The sequence below is a fragment of the Dipodomys spectabilis genome, unplaced genomic scaffold (genome assembly GCF_019054845.1).
Source record: "Dipodomys spectabilis isolate Male_0828 unplaced genomic scaffold, ASM1905484v1 ptg000224l, whole genome shotgun sequence".
Taxonomy (NCBI): Eukaryota; Metazoa; Chordata; class Mammalia; order Rodentia; family Heteromyidae; genus Dipodomys; species Dipodomys spectabilis.
Genome location: NW_024870901.1, coordinates 2,740,419 through 2,745,518, shown reverse-complemented (window position 1 = coordinate 2,745,518; position 5,100 = coordinate 2,740,419). Strand labels below are relative to the sequence as shown.

General features: G+C 35.4%; 1 non-coding gene across 1 annotated transcript; it reads right to left on the bottom strand.

Annotated features, from left to right (window-relative positions):
• Positions 1-3,258: 3,258 nt before the first annotated feature.
• Positions 3,259-3,365, bottom strand: LOC122123151. Its single transcript, XR_006150327.1, has one exon. It is a non-coding gene; the product is annotated as a U6 spliceosomal RNA (small nuclear RNA).
• Positions 3,366-5,100: the final 1,735 nt, after the last annotated feature.

The following is a 5,100-nucleotide window of genomic DNA, read 5'->3' as shown; positions in this document are numbered from 1 at the left end:
GGCCACACCTTTCCCCGCCCATACCGTACATAAGGCCTAGCCCAGGCCCAGAAGCTCTCTTGCTCTTGTTTTCTAGCTCTCTTGCTCTTGCTCCTCTCTTCTAGCTCTCTCTGCTCTCTCTCTCTGCACTAGCTCTTTCCTCTCTCTTTCCCAGCCACGTGGAGTGCCAACCTTGCCTGGTCCCAGCAGGTCTACTGAATAAACCTACCCCTTACCTGAATACCACGTGCGTGCTGGTGCTATTCTTACTCGGCTACCTCTTTTTAAAAACCTAACACCCTCCAGCTTCTCCCCTACCATCTTCCCAGAACTCTTTTGCATTTTAATCATTTCTTGTTAATCTCATCTTTAATCTCTTTATACAAAATCAATAATTAATTCAAGGGAGGAGAAAGGAAAAATTTAAGCAAATCCTTACATTTTTCAATTTTCAATAACATGATATTGCTTATATCATTTTCTGTTTATGCCTTAGACTATATAATTCAATTTAGTTAGACCTTTCATAAGGCTATGTGTATTTTATTTATTTTATGTTGATTGTTCTTTCCAAAGCCTGCGTGTCTAATTTCCCTTTGTTTCTTTCAGTCTCAAGTAGTTCAGATTTTAAATTGAAGAATAAATTGAAGGAAGCAAACAAAAAATACAGTTCCTCTCATCTGATAATGCCTCTACAAGAATGAAGAAAGAGTTCATCCTGCTAAGGACCTATGATAGGATATCAAAAAGAGAATTCATTGTTCTAGGTATTCCCTATCTTTGCAATGCAACTTAAATGATATAAAACACAATATACTGCTCAGGTACTTTTACGTTTTATCTGTTTTGCACATTATCATATGGACATTACCTCAGTCTACAACATTCCTTCATTATTCTGTCCTTGATACTTTTACACTACCAAGGTATAAGATAACCAGTTTGATTTAAAGCATTTTACGTTGTACACCTGGCTTCCTTGGAAGCAGAGCATGGTCAATACATCATATTCCTTCTGGTTGCTCACTACCTGTAATGTTTTCTGTAATATTATTGCATTTTATTTAGTATTAAAAATTATGGCTAAACTCAAAGCTCATTCATAGAAGTTTATGTTAAGTATTTTGCAAGTTTTATTTCTCTCAATTCTTAAGATAACATTTGCTATAATGCTAATGTATTATCATTTTAGTGTTGGGAAAATTTGTAATTAAAGGCACGAAGTGTATGGCCCAAAGACACACAGTGAGGAAGGAAATGAGTCACAGTCTCCAAAAGCCTTTTAGCAATACAAAAATTGTAGGTAAAATCTCTCCATTCTCTTACACTCTCAATTCAATATTCATATTGTCCTATAAATAATAGCATACCAAATATTGCCCATGATGATTGTTTTCTGTTACATTTTGTCTCCAACACAGACTGTGTTGGTGACATTGGGTTACCATGCACAGAGCTGAGCTTATAAATTGAGGTCCAAAGAGATTCAAATTTCTTTTGTCCCACAGCTCCAGTATCCTTTTGTAAAAAGTACTAAAACTTTTAAATACCAACACTTACTATCTTTTAAGAATCTGAAAACGAAGTAAATTCACATATAATCACTCCAAAATGCTTTAAAAGTAGGAGCTTATAAAACAGGTCCCCATCAAGTAAACTTTCTTCTACTTTTAAAATTATTCTGAAAGCCTTGCCCTGGCTGGTCACACCTGTAATACTATCTACACAGGATATCTACTCAGGAGCCTGAGATCTATGGATAACTGTTGGAAGCCACTCAGGGCAGAATAAATTCATGAGATTATTTTCAGAAATTATAATGAGCTAGCAAAGAGCCAGGAATGGAGATGTAGCTCATATATTAGCTCATCAATCTAGAGAGGAAAGGCCTAGCAAGACCTTGAAGCCCTGATTTCAAACTCTGAGCATGCCAATACACAAGCATGTGCATGTGTGCATGTGTGCATGTGTGTGTGTACACACCCCCCACACACATTTATTCAAAATAACTTCATATCAGCATATCAGTGTTCTGCATTAATTTCTTTGTTAACGTTATTATCTGGGTAAAATAGAGGAAATAAACTCTTCTATATCAGAACATTTTTATACGTTTTTTTTTTTTTTTTACTGTGAAAATACTGTACAGAGGGTTTACAATTACATGGGCAAGATAATGAGTACATTTTTTATCAAGAATTGTAGCCTCCTCCTTTGTTTCTCCTTCCCATCCTTTCCCATCCTCCCCCAGCCCTCCCATCCAATCCTCCCTGCCCCCGCCACCAAAGTTGTAAAGTTCGTTTTCGACATAACGACTTGTACTTCTCATTGTTGCAATGGGTCCACCTGTAAAAATAACTGCATAGAGGTGTCATATTTATATGAGCAAATAATGAGTACATTTCCTAACAAGCATTGTTACCTCTTCCTTTCTTTTTCTTCCACCATCCCTTCCCTCCCACCTCCACAAATACACTCCCCTCCCCCTTCCCCTGTCTATATTGTAAAGTTCATTTTTCAACATAGTGTCTTGTGCATCTCAACCTTTATCCCTATTTAAAAATTTTGTATTTCCCTTTCCCCTCCCCAAATTAGAGAAACGTATACACAGGATGTAGGCACACCAACTTCAAATACAGTGAAAACAGGGGTTAGAGCGTAGGGGAGGAACATATAAAGGAACAAAAAAAATCACATCACACATTATAAGTATCTTAGAAACAATAGCAAGAAACAAAAAAACGACTTGTCTGCTTCATTTCCTGTAATATCATCTTATCTGACATGCACATAGCTTATGATCTATTCTGCTTATCCCAGACATGTATTAGCTGTTGAATATAAGGGAAACCATGGGACCTATGTTTCTTTGGACTTGGCTTACTTCACTTAATAAATTTTTTTCGAAGACTTTCCAATTCTTAACAAATTGGGCAATGTCATTCTTTCTGATGGAGGCATAGAATTTCATTGTGTATATATACCACATTTTCATGATCCATTCATCTTCTGTGGGCCATCGGGGTGGGCTCCATATCTTAGCTATTGTAAATAATGCTGCAGTAAACATATTTGTGCTGGTAGTTTTAGTATGGTCTTCTTTGTGATCATTTGGGTAAATCCCCAAACGTGTGATTGCTGGGTCATAGGGAAGCTTTATATGGAGTATTTTGATGAGCCTCCATACTGCTTTCCAAAGTGGTTGAACAAGTTAACACTCCCACCAAGAATCAAGTAAGGTTCCCTTGTGGCCACATCCTCTCCAGCATCTTTAGTTGTAAAAATATGGAATGATTCAAGAATTTGCATGTCAACCTTGCACAGGGGCCATGTCAATCTTCTCTGTATTGTTCCAATTTTACTGTATGTGCTGCTGAACTGAGCACAGAGCATTTTTTATATATAAAGTGTAATTGATTTTCTTAAACTAGACAATTCAAAGAAAAGTAAGTTTTGAAGTATTCTCGTGAAATTTTAGAACCATGTACCTCTTACATAAGCACACATTTAAGAATAGTCAAGATTGACATGTCAAAACAAAATAATCCCAGATATTGTTGTTCAAGAGATGTGTAGGATTGGGGGGTGGGGGGAATTGGGTTGGGGGGCAGAGGAAGGCTGGGAAGTTATGTGAAGGGTAAACAAAAGAGGAGGCTGCAATGCTTAATAAGAAATGTACTCATTATCTTGCCCATGTAATTGTAACCCCTATGTACAGTATGTTCACAAAAAATAAAAATAAAAAAAGAGATGTGTAGGAGGACGAATTCAATTATTCTGTATAAGGCACCTGTCGTAATGAACACTGCGGCAAGTATTAAGGTTTGTTAAAAGTTTTAATGTTTTAAATATATTTAATTTTGGGAATTTGCTTAATAGGCCAAAATTATGACTGTTTGTCAGGTCATACAACTTTTCTATAAATATTTAAGATTTATGGTAGCAGACATATGCTACTAAAAAGTACATTTCAGAGTTTATAGAAACATTAGTAAAGAGATGTTGCAAAGTCTTAGTGTAAAGAAGCAGAATGAAGAGTTAAGACTTTGTTAACTGCACAGTTTCTCTTAAAACTTTAGGGCTTCCTTACTTTATATGTTATTGAGGAACAAATGATGATATAAGCTATATACAAATGATGAGATGAGTCATAAAAAGCAATCTTAGTGGGTAACTTTAAAGACTACACATAGCCTATAAAACTCTTGTTGAACATCATAATCTTATTCAGTGTTAAATGTACAGGAATGTGAGAATAGTAAAATCAAATATGTAAGTATACTTCAAATACTGAAAACACTGGTAATTCTTTGATATTTTATTTTATTAATCATTAAGATTTAGTTATTGTGTTTCTTTATTTGTAGTATTGTTTCCCTTATAATATAATAAACCTTTTTGTTATTCATCATCAGGAGGTACTTTGAGAAGGTTACTGGGATGGCCAAACCATTTTTTATAGTTGCATGTGAATTTACAAAAAGCAAAATTAAGAACAAAATATTGATTAAAAAATTATCAAGTACAGTCAGAATCAGGAGGGATGATAAATGTCCACACTTAAAATCTTAGCCCTAGGCTGAAGCAGTGATATTACAGAGTTGAGGTCACAAAAGTGGGAGACTTGTTTTGTTTTTTACTTTGATTTTGTTGGCCATGGGGTTGAACTCTGGGGCCTGGTTTCTGTACCTCAGCTCAAGGCTAGTGCTACCACTTGAGCCACAGAACCACTTCCGTTCTTTTCTACTTATGTGATGCTGAGGAATCAAACCCAAGGCCTCATGCATGCAAGGCAGGCACTCTACAACAGCCACCATCCCAGCTTCTGATCGACTGGGTTTTAAAAATTCATCTAAACAACATTTGCTTTCTGCTTTGGGTTATATAATGAAATATATGAATATCTTTTCATAAATTTTGTGTATTGTTATACTTCTAAATTTATACTAACCCCAGCCACTTTATTCTTTTCAAAGTCATGAAATATCTCTGAGAGTTTGCTAATGTGAAAATTGTTTTAGCATTTTTAATTACTTCTGAGTCATTTTTATTTTTTATTAAAATCATTTTATATTTTGGGTTGATGGATTATCATACATCAAATACCTTCAAATGTACATG